This window comes from Polypterus senegalus, chromosome 13, assembly GCF_016835505.1.
Source record: "Polypterus senegalus isolate Bchr_013 chromosome 13, ASM1683550v1, whole genome shotgun sequence".
NCBI classification, from domain to species: domain Eukaryota; kingdom Metazoa; phylum Chordata; class Cladistia; order Polypteriformes; family Polypteridae; genus Polypterus; species Polypterus senegalus.
This window is the reverse complement of record NC_053166.1, coordinates 67,887,201-67,899,527: the sequence shown is the minus strand read 5'-3', so window position 1 is coordinate 67,899,527 and position 12,327 is coordinate 67,887,201. Positions and strand designations below refer to the sequence as shown.

Here is a 12,327-nt window from a genome sequence, read left to right as displayed (position 1 = left end):
GTGAGAGCTGGCTGCATAGGATTTTTTAGACAGAAAACTTGCAGGTTAAATAATGTTTTCAGTGAAATGGGACAGGGAATTAACCCGTTTCTTTATTTATTAGGCTACAATGCCTACCTGATAGGTAAGACTGACTGCACTTAAATATGAATGAGCTGGTTATGATCCAGTTTTTTCCATATTTACACTTTTTACCCAAACAGACACAAATACACACACTCCTGTATCTGTCAAGCTCTTTAGTGGTACCATGACTACCATCATGCACAATATGCAGCTAGTTGACTTAAGTTTCAGTGTTGGTATCTGGCATGTAAGAAAATCAATCAAGGCCTGTTTTATGTTGAAATTGAAAAAACAGAAGTTACAATATCATAATGGCTTAGCTGATTTCTGCTAAATTTGGCATGCAATATGCTTATGGGACCTTCACAAATCATCAAAGGTTCAACACCATATCTGTAGAAACAGCAAAGCAATGGTGGAACTTTTGATGAATGGGCCTACCTTATTCTGTGTGAAAAACAAATCCTTAATTAAAGTTTGTTTGAGTAATGAATATTACACAAAGTTTACCTTAACCACTGTTTCAATCAGCAGAAGAGTCAGATCATTGGTATGTTTGTAGTGTACACAGCAGTGTGTCTGTCTGAAATATTGCAGGATAAAATGGCTAAGAGGGGTAGATGCAAGACATACGGAGAGATGCCAAACTGAGAAGGCACTTGCACAGCAACACAATTACAGTTACTGAGAGTTACTGAGTTACTGACTTGCCTGCTGGGTCCCCTGACCAGAAACGAGTCAAACATGTATAGGATATTGCCATAAATATGGCATAACTGAACAAGAATTTACAGACTTGAAATGACAAGGAAAAATATTTAAAATCTCGAAGACTCAATGCCATGTTGTGTTCATAAGTGATCATACTACTTACTCAATTTCTTGCAGTAAAACTTTGAAAACCTGTTTCACAACTTTGTGTATGTTAACATTTGTACTGCATTTCATGGAAATCAGAGGACAATTTTATGACATAGAAGTTTCAGATTTTGTTAAAGATATATGCCAGGAATGTGTGTATGTTACTACGATATTATCAGATATTCTGCATTAGAAATCTGAAAATTCTGGCACTAATGATACTTTATCTATCCGGCGCAGTCCAATTAGATATGCTCACAGAATAAGGGGTGTGAAGAGTTTGGCAAAAAAAAAGCCCAGCTTCAAGACTTCAGTATGGCACACCGCCCTATAAACTGTGGCTGTCGGTGTGATCTCAGGGTGCAGATGTGGATAACAAAAAGTAAAATACATATCTTTATTTAGAAGTGGGTTATTCAGAAAAGTACTCAATAGCAAAAAAAACAATTGTTCTAGATAACAATTGTAGTCCAACAATCTAAAAAAGGCAGGTCAAAAAAATACTAGTATTAAAACACTAAAATGCTAAAAGGGATTGAATGGTAAAGTCCCTAAATACACAAAGCTAAAACAACAGCACCCTCTGACATCTCTCCCACTCCATTTTATTTCCTCCTGCCCATCCCATCATGTGACTGCTATGTACTCGTTTTAAGTGCTGCATAGCAACAAACACAAAAGGAAGCACAAACAGCAGAGAAAAAAGGAGGACTGGGGTGGAACCCCAGATGATTTCTCACGTAATGCTAATAATGCGCAGCATTTTCACTGTTGCTAAACTAGTTATCCAAAGAGTAAACGGGACATGTCAACTCCACAATAAAGAAATATACCCTGTCACTGTTATAAATTACTTCACAGTGCTATTGTAAATGTCACAGCAGTGTTTTTGTCTCGTTTCCAGAATGGTTCCATTGTTTTAGCAGACACCAAATATTTTTAAAATTCTCTGGTTTGCAGCTTCTGCCTTCTGCTCTATACTGTATATAACATAGGGCTTTACATCAGATGACTTACTGTTGTTCAAAAAACATAATCTGTTCCATTATACTAGTCCATCTTCTAATTATTTTGGGACATGTAAAAGGATGTTTCATTCAATCAATAAGTCAATGGAACTTAACCAAACAATCTCATTCTACAACACGACTGTTTCATTTTCTGTAGCACCCACTGGGTGTCCAGGAACCTTGGCTAGTAGAGTTCACTGTTGAACTAAACTTCTTGCACATATATTGTATGATTGTCCAACCCTTTAAAGAACATGATTAGCAAGACCAGTTAGAAGTTTTGGTATTATCTCAGCAACTTTTTTCCATGGCTTAAACGTTTTGTGCAATGAGGAGAGTGTATTCATATCAGGCATTATTACTCCAGGATCAGTGGTGTAACTGTGCCACATGAACACTGGAAAGCACATGTATGCCTGTTTATATGACAGGATGTGGCCTGGCAGGCTAGGCGGTACCTTTTTAAAACAAAACAACAGAAAGCACAAGCTGAAAATGCTGCATACATTACAAACAATCATATTGGAAAGCATAAAATGTGCATGAGATAATCAGTGACAAGACAAAGAAGGAATGTGTGCATTATGTCTGCAGTTAAAAATCGCTTGGGGTTTAATGTCCCTTCCCTAGAATAAGTGCAACTGCTCTGCAGCCTGCTAAACAAATCATGTTTACACAGGAAAGAGGAAGCCACTACAGGCGCAATCACTGATTACTTTGTAAAGAGCCTCACATTTATCATCTTCTCTAAAAGACTTGGAAAGAAAACTGAACTAAAAACAATGAAACAATTAAACACATGCATTAAAAGAAAGGAATAACTGCATGTTTTGTTTGAAGTAAAGATGAGGATGATCGTTTCTGAATGCAAAGATTGAGTTCTCAGCCTAAATCTGAGCATGCAGAATGAAGTAGCTGTGGGGTGAATTTAGGAGTCTAGGACAGAAGGTGGCATAATGCAGCATGTTCACTGACAGCAGCATGCCAGTGCTTCGGAGCTGCAAGAAGGGTACTTGTTTAATTTCAGTGCTTAGTTGGCAAGTGACACAGTATTCAACAGGATTCAATCATTTAGTCAGATAAAAAGTTGCCATATTGCATTTGGTATTCCACCTGTCAGGGTGTCAATCCTGGTAATTTAGATTATCTGAAATCTGACAAAAATGTTAAAATCAGAAAGCTGTTGAATGTGTGGCCAGATTCTGCTGCTGCTAAGCCAGAAAATGAAAATTAACTGTAAATAAGTACCATATGTGATAGAAGAAAAAAACTTTAACACACCTATTTTCCTAACCTATGTATTCCAATACAGGCTATTGGTGGGGCAAAGCCTATTTAAATTCATTATCTTCCTAGATTATTGTAAAATTAAAAGTATTTATTTCTAGGATCACTGGTGAACACACATGCAGCGATAATGCAGTACATGCTACAACAACACAGCACACACAATTTAGTGAATTAAGAAGCAGTAAATGATCTGAGTAGCATCAGATACAAAGCAGATATCAGTACTGGATGGGGGTCAGTCCATCACAAGTGCACAATCTCCCCATGCTTAATTGTAATGAACTTCTCCAGAATTGCCAGTTGTCTTTGGGATATAAATAAACACCAGAGTAAACTCAAACACACATGATTAGAACATGCAAACACCACCCAGAATTTGGAGTGCGTGTTTTAGAATTTGAACCAAAGGACAACAGAGCTGTGTGGTAGCAACAACAGCACTAAACATTGTGCTGTAATTCCATCCGTTTAACACATGATTTTCAAAATTCACAGTTGTACAATACAGAATAAATTAGCAGGATACAAAATGTCAGGATTCAACATAAGAGTTATGAAGTGGGCTGCAGATATCTCCTATTAATTAGGCCTAATTTAGCCTAAACTAAAATGAGGATCAAAAAAGATTTTTTTTCTCAAAGGCAGCTGACCTGCTCCTGTTAGGCAGATTAGAAATGTTCTGATTGTGTCACTTCGCATTATGTTACTAGGCTATCAATTGGTAGCATTAAAGAGCACACAAAAAGATCATTCTCAAACTGGCTTGATCCAATTCAGGGTTACAGGGTCTGGAGCTTATCTCAACAATATTGGGCACAAGGCAAGAACCAAACCTGGTTGAGATGCCAGTTCATCCCAGGGCCCATTTTGGTATACAATCACACTCAGACTTACACAGGGACAATTTGAAATCAACATTTTACTTAAAATGTTCATGAAAAAAAAAATGTAGATACCAAGAAAATATGCAAATTCCAAACAAACGATGAATGGGTATAGATTTCAAACCCTGGACCGTGAGGCAGAAGAGCTAAAAACTAAGCCAGGCAACCAAATTGATTGAATAATTAAACTAATGTCTAAAACAGTCATCCATCTGTTTTAATATCTTCTGAAATCAGTTCAGGGTTTCAGAGGGTCTGACCCTCTTTTAGTTGCAATGAGCAAAAAACAGAAACCAAACTTGGAAGTGGAGGTTGACATTGTAGGGCACACTCATTCACACACCCACACTCAATTATATTGAACAAATCTGGCCTTGCTAATGAACTTAATACACACAATGTTTTGTTATGGTGTGGGTCGGAAATTGCAGTTGCTGCAGAAAAGATCAATGCAGACAGGTAGAATGTCCAAACCCCAAACAGAGACTGAATGGGTCAGAATTTCAGCCCAGTACTCTAGACTGGTGGGAGACTTACTGACCACTGTGTAAATAAACAACCTTTATTTTAGAGCTTAGCAGAACCAGCCCTGACCCATTCATTGAAGGGGAGACTCACACATAGCTTATCAGGAATCACAAAATAAACTAAGTCTGAGTGAAGTTAGTGGAAACCGGGAGTGCTGCAGTAAACATGATAAAAATGTCAAACTCCATAGAGACTGCGACAGAAATGAACCTGTGCTTCTGGAGCTGTAAGACAGCAGTGCTAACCCTTACACCACCCTGTACAACATTACATTATGCAAATTAATATTTCCACTCATTCAGTAAAATCCAAAGGGCCACACTTGTTCATACTGCCTATTTGTTCCAAACTCTAATGCATTAGTATATTAGAATTTTCATTAGGAAAGTTTAATATGATGTATATACAAATTCATTAAATATTCAAGGTTGCTGACAAATGTGCAAGACATTGCTTTTTTAACTTGTTATCTCGAAGCATTCAGTAAATGAAAAAGAATCAATTTATCTATGTCTACCTAGCATAGTTGACAAACTGATAAGGAACTGACAAATCCCAGCAAAATGGAAAATCTATAAAGATGAGACACTACTTTAATGCGGCATGCAGTGAGACCTCCTCACACTGAAATGTATAGTGTCACCAGTCAATCTGGCAGTGTATTTTTGTACTGTGTGTGATATTTTGGAATGTGAAAGTACCTCATGCCCACCATGATGCTGTATGCCAACAACAATAATAGTCATTCAACCATTCTTCCATTTCCTAAATGTATTTCTTCCGTTACAGGAATAAAGCAGATAATGTTAATTAATGAATACATGTCAGGCTAACTGCGGTGGGTTGGCACCCTGCCCGGGATTGGTTCCTGCCTTGTGCCCTGTGTTGGCTGGGATTGGCTCCAGCAGACCCCCGTGACCCTGTATTCGGATTCAGCGGGTTAGAAAATGGATGGATGGATGGATGTCAGGCTAAATATTCAGTTCAGTAGGTAACCTTTGTGAAGTGAGAAATAGCTTGTAAACTCAAATCAGTTTGTAATCAGTTTTTGCGGTGTTGCACACCTTTACTTTTTTGGACAATACAGAATTCAAGGCAGCTCAGGTATTGGGACTTGTATAAAGGTGTCCCTATCGGTTAAAGGATGATCTTCAATTGAAACGCCGACACACCCTTGCCCATTCTTCATTACATAAACCTTCCATCTCTGGGCATTTGACTGACAAATTAGCTTTCTTCAGAAGTCATCTGACAACATAAGAAATGTTGCATTATCCACCCTATATGGTCAGACACAATTGTTGATTTATGTTTCTTCTGGTTTCCTTGTCTTTTTAGCTACTATTCTGTCTTTATCTAATAGGTGTGCTGTAATTCCCCTGCTGTGCATCTTGCAAATAGTTTGACAGCTACATATTTCTCTCCAGATCATTTACTCACGTCACAAGTGCGGGTGGTGATTGGTGTATTTTCAAAATGAAAGCACACAAAAAAGCTCTCCTGAGAAATAAGATGAACATCAATCCCCTTTGTTGCATTTAATAAAATTTTGGGTGCCTGATTGTTTTTAAAGGAATGACCTTTACTTCATATCTTTGTGACCTTGCATGTTGTTGTTACAGTGTTATTAAAGTAAGATGTTTCTGTTGTGCATTTAGCTTTGTGTAAACCTTATCAGTTAATACTGCCTGGTGCTTCTTGGATTTGAAATTGTTGAGTGGAGCCAAAGCAAATCTGTTTTTCATTACAAGAAACAAGTCTCCAACATACCTCTATTAGTCAGCCGAAATTTCACCATCATGGATTAAAACTCATAATCTGACATGTTGAGAAAGCAGACAAAATTAATGAGTGGTTGCAACTCTGATCTTTAATCATCAGGTTCTTGTGTCATTGTATCTATCACTTAAAAACTTTACTAAACCTTACATCTCATTATATGAAAAATTCTAGTGAAATAACTAGTATTATTTAAAGTGATAAACACTGAAATATTTAAAGGGTGGAATCTGAAATCATTATACATTTTTGACAAAAGATAAAATTTAAAGTATGCGGCTAAAATCAAAAATTATAAAAAATTTAGCTATTGTATAGAATAAGCTAAACGTGATATGATTTGAGCTAAAGGAAGTAAAAATGCTCAGATTAATCTGAAAACTGGCCATTTTCATACAGGGTGGTGAACAGTGAGCTTGGGAGTTGAACTGAACTACTGTCTTCACAGAATTATTAGATAGAAAAACACATAGATAGATAGATAGATAGATAGATAGATAGATAGATGGGGCATGTTCAAATATAGAGTACATACTGTACATACTGTACCAACTGTGCAACAGTCTTAATCAAATTAAGATGTTTCAAGTTTTCATTCACATTATGTAGGCACTGATTTTGTTTACTGTGGTGGGCTGGCGCCCTGCCCGGGGTTTGTTTCCTAACTTGCACCCTGTGTTGGCTGGGACTGGCTCCAGCAGACCCCCATGACCCTGTAGTTAGGATATAGTCGGTTGGATAATGAATAGATGGATGGACGGATGGAAGATTTTGTTTATTTAATTATGTTATTTGCTAAACTTGAATTAATCCTTATTAAATTCTTAATTGCTAAATTCACTGTAAAATGAGAATATCAGTAAATTCACCTGCAAGCGTGGCATGGCATGTATACACTTCTGAAGAAACTCTAAAACAAATAATCATTTCCATGTAACATTCTCTACAAAAATGATGAAGACTGATTGTCTGCCCCCCTTTCCTTCTTTTGACCACATTCTGTAGAGCTACACTGAGAGAAGGAAGACGTCAGGAAGAGGCACAGCAATGCCATCATGGGGGTGACAGTGGGGTGATGAGGCTGCTCCCAAACACTTGAGCAAAAAATTTCTTACACTTATGTGTTGTCAACTTACACATGGGCAAAAGTCATCAAGAAGGACATATCCTACTAGTTGTACTGTTTGAAGAATGCATAAAAACATCAGACATTTGACAAATAAGAGAAGATGATTCAGTCCACCATGGTTGTTTGGTTAGGAAATAGCTAAATTGTGCCAGTTTCTCAGACTGACAAATTCTTAAATGCCCAAACTGTTCTACACTGACAAGGTTTTTATTTTGTGTACAAAGTCTTCTGACATGCCACTTTCAACTGACATATCAGCAAGAGGACACCACCAACTACCACTGATACAGTACCCTCACACAAAAATATGGCACAGGTTTTCATACTGAAGATGTAAGACTGATTTAGTAAACTAATAAATTAAACCAACAATTTTAATTTATTTAGCTCTTTCTGTAATCCCTTAAAACCTGCCGTGAAAAAGTGGGTTAGAAAAATTAATTGAGTGATTCTTGTTTAGTTAAAAGAGCTTTTCTGAAGAATTGGGTTCTAGGTAATAGTTTTTTGACTGGTGTGGGGATGGAGATGTTTAGTGGTGGCAACAGAGAATAGATTCACGTGAGTAAAAATATGAGTTTTTTGTTTTCTATTTATTAAAATATTTAAACACATATGTATTTATATTTTTATGCATGTGTAAAAAAGGATTGTCGATTGTGGTTTTGGCCTGTTCGGCCAGCTGGGCCCACTTTGTTCCCCTTTAGAGATGGCTCTTATTGTCAACACCTACCTTTTAACATTATATAAGTACATTTTGTTACAACTTGAGTGCAAACAGATTAGGCAACTTGATCGTGCCACACAAAGAGGCAGAGGTAGGAACTGAATTGGCAGCTGATTTGTTTAAGCCTCAGTTTCCTAAACAGTTGACCAAACTGCACATCTCTGGATCAAAAAATGTAAACTGATTGAATTCTGTGAACACACAAGGTTATTTTATTATAATTTTGCCTTGCGAAATGCTCAGTGACTACTTTAGAAGATATTACCACCTCCACTGTCTGATTTATGTTAAATGTAACCATGATAAAAGAAAAATGATTTTATTTTAATATATACCAACATGCAGTAGCCTATTAGTTAATTTAATGTCCCGCTGAAAGTGCATCTCTGTGATTGAAATAAACGCAACCCATGAATTTTTGTTGATGATTACTTAATATAAGATAAGCAATCTGGCCCAAAATGGCTGAGAACTCCTGATTCAGAAGAAATCGCTGTTTAAAGATGGATTCGTAATGTTGTCACATTAAAATTCATAAAGCGGAAAAGCCCCATGAGTTCTAAACTGACGGTATTTCTTTCAGTAACTTAAAATTTAAAAAATCGACACATCTCGTTGCAGAGGAACCCCGCCCTCACTTCTCAGTAACACTTCGGCAGGCTCAGACCGCGAGCCTTTTAGTCAGAGCCAAAGACACCACGAACAGGTGGCTCACGTTTTTGTTGCAGAAATGAAACACAGAGATTTTGCACTCTCGTCTTCTCTCAGACTGTCGCACGCACTTCTTCTGCAGGAGGAGTGATCTCACTGACAACGAAATCAGATCTGTAGAGAGAAATTAGTCAACAGCTCTAAAAAATACTTTGTGACGCATTCAGAGCATAAAGTCGGTGAAATATCAGACGTTTTAGTAAAAGCAAAATAGAAATAACCCACATTTACTTTTGTAGATGTGAGCTAGTTGAAAGTACCGCTTAAAGGGAGATTTTTTTAACGCTGCGGCACAGAGGCGCAGTAGTTATGACTGTCTTTGTTGACCTTGGAATTTCTATCCTTTCCCATGTTAGCTTTCTCCGTATATTTTGATGAAATCCCCAGCCATAATCCCCAGCTGATTGGCCGGGGCCCTGAATACCTCTAATGGATAAAAGCGAATTCATAAATGACACGCATTTTATTTACATTAAAGATTTGCATAACAACCAGAAAATGCAGCGTAAACCGACATATGTTCTGTCTTCTTCTCAGCAGGTCTGGACACACTCAGTTGCAAGAGATCCATGATGTTATCTTATTCTTTATATAATCGGTCACTGCTGCCGATTCTTCATTACTCTAGAGCCCTGATTTCAAATCTCAGCCATACAAGTCACGGTTCTGTCTGTCTTGAACTTGAATAATCTCCCATGTCTACACCTCTTAACACAGCTTTTTCTACCACACCGCGATCAGGTTAATTGTCCCATAAGGGTGTACGTGGGTGTGTGCGTGAGTGTGCCCCGCGATGGCCTCTACCCCAGTCCAGGGGTTGGATCCTCCAGTGCCTCCCGCTTCTGTGAGCTTTATTGGGGGTTTGGCTCCAGAACACTGAAACGATTGCTGGATCAACCATTACTAAAAGCACTGAATAATATATATAATCTTCATTTCATCGCATGCAACCACACGGAGATATACACCTCTAGATTAATAATATCTTTTTTTTTTAAATTAGGACATTATTAATCGTTGCGTAAAAACATTTGTATACATACACACATGAAGAAAACACAACTGCACAGTAGACTTTACTAAATCGCAGGGATTATATTTCATATCAGGTTTTTACGGTCTTTTAACTTCCACATTTTATATCAAGCTTAAAAATATACTGTTATTAAAATAGTTCATATATATTAATTACATTAAGTTGCAACATATTTCACACGGAGCACTCACAAATAGAATGGGGAGTGATCGACAAGTTTTTTCCTATGAAAAGTCGTAACTAAACCGCAGGACGGTTAGTGGTCTGCATTTGATTTTTAAAATACCACCACCCACTTAAGAAACTCACCGCAGTACGGGACTTGGACCAAGTCTCAAACAAAAGAAAAGTATCCTGCACAAAGTTAAGATTAAAAGATGGTTAATTTATCTAACTGTATTATTTTTAAACATTTTCAGAGATAGATGTTACTGTAGAAGAACAGATCCAGTTTTTCCTCTTGTCAGTTTTTTCGTAAGAATTATATTTAACTGCTGGGGGTCTCTTGGGCTCTCGAAACCGCAAAAGTTTAATCATTGTGGTTTTTCCTTTTTTTCAGTTTTGGGAAAAAAAAATCAGCGAAACAACGCCAGTGGGCGCCATCCACACCTCTGCACAAGCCCTAGTGACCAAAGCACGAAACTCCCATGTTCACTTCGTACCTTTCTTTGCTAATTAAAACGATGCATCAACTGGATGCAATGCAACAGAAATGAGCCACAGGCGTGTTTGGTGCCAGTTGGGCCCCCCACGGAAATTTCAGGTTGTAATTTGCGGGCAGCTCACCAACAGACTAACAAAAAACTGGCAGTTGTTAGTTAAAAGAAAAGCCGACTTGCTGGAGTTTGACTTTTTTGTGTGTTACAGAGGGACAGCTCACTTTATGAGTGCACAAGTCAAAAGAGCTGCAGATAAATCTCCACCCATCACTCGTCTTGTTCATGGTAAGGACTTAAGTTAAAAACGCATTTAATTTCCGTAAAATAATAAATGTTTATTTGCAAACTGGCATACAAAAATACAGAGTCTAGTTCACAACGCTCTGAAGGAGGTCGACAGTAGAAAGGGAAGGCACATTCATTATTAGATATCTTTGCCAACATATTCCAGGTGTCTCTGTTCGGTCGGGTCCATGCCCACTGTGCCCACTGCTCGCCTGTGCAAGCATTTACGTTATCGTGGGTGGTTTAACCTATCATCTCGTATGTACGTACGTTAAGCCGTTATAATTTCGATTGTCATGCATGAAATATATGCAAAATAAAACATTTCCTTAGGTTATACACCGATCACGTTAAAATAAAAAAAAACAAAAAGTTAATACACAAGAGAACATTCAAAGCAATTTGGTGTTAGTAAAGCCGCACCGTTACCTTTATCTCTGCAAACAGGTAAAACAAACAACAGCCACCCTAAGTCAACTGTCAAACACACCAAAGTTCCAATACGGACCATTCTGACCCGTAAAGCAGACATGGAGCTCTTCCCGAGTAAAAATGCCTGACTTACTGGTGACAGGGTGCGCTGGTTCCTGCTTCCCCGGCAGCTTCGCTCTGGGAATGACTTTAAAGTCCTGTCTCCTCTCACGGCAACAGAAAGACACCCTCAGCCTAGCTCTCTCTCTCTCTCTCTCTATCTCTCTCTCACACACACACACTCTCTCTCTCGCTCACTCTATCTCTCTCTCCCTCTCTCTCTTACCCTCACTCCCTCTCGCTCTGCGCACAGTCTGCCCTTTCGGCTTATTTAAAAATCCTTAATTGGTAAAATATCAATGCGAGTTTTATTCCCCCCTTAGTTTAAGAAAGCTGACGCGAGTGGCGACCCCGCCTTTTTCAAGGTATGATGTCACCCCGTTCGGCTCTCACACAAATGCAAAGCGGAACAGAGCTAGAGATGCACACTCTTTTCCTTCACGACTCCCTCACACCCAGCTCGGGCTCTGACAGTGAAATAGGGTGTGCACTACACCCGCACTCATGGAGAAGGCAGCAGGGAGTTAAAAGGAGGAGGGGAGGGGGGTGTTGCATGGGTTTAGTGCAGGTTTCAGGGACTTGGTAGTGGGGATGTTTTATTTAAGTGTGTGGGTTCCAAGTTGCTCCATGCTTTGTTTTAGGGATAGCATTTATGCGACAGCAGGTTTGGTAAAAGCTTAAGTTCTGTTTAAATTTCAGATAATGTGAGGCAAATTTAAAGGTAGTGTGGGCCTCTGCGAGCAAGTGGTTCTCAGAAAACAAATGATGGAAGCAGCATACAGAAGGACCATACCTGAAGATGAAACCAAAGAGAATTCTTACATTTGTTTTAAT

The 12,327-nt window shown here is 38.4% G+C and overlaps 1 protein-coding gene and 1 long non-coding RNA gene across 3 annotated transcripts in view; one reads left to right on the top strand and one right to left on the bottom strand.

Moving 5' to 3' along the window:
- The window catches only part of flna (filamin A, alpha (actin binding protein 280)), a 102,788-nt gene extending 91,122 nt beyond the window's left edge, over window positions 1-11,666 (bottom strand). The window contains 1 exon segment of the mRNA XM_039775565.1: window positions 11,528-11,666. The gene's annotated coding sequence lies outside the window, so the exon portion shown is untranslated.
- The window catches only part of LOC120542864, a 46,512-nt gene continuing 44,901 nt past the window's right edge, over window positions 10,717-12,327 (top strand). For both annotated transcript variants that reach the window (XR_005636245.1, XR_005636244.1), the window contains exon 1: window positions 10,717-10,962. This is a non-coding gene — a long non-coding RNA (uncharacterized LOC120542864). The remainder of the gene's footprint in view (window positions 10,963-12,327) is intronic.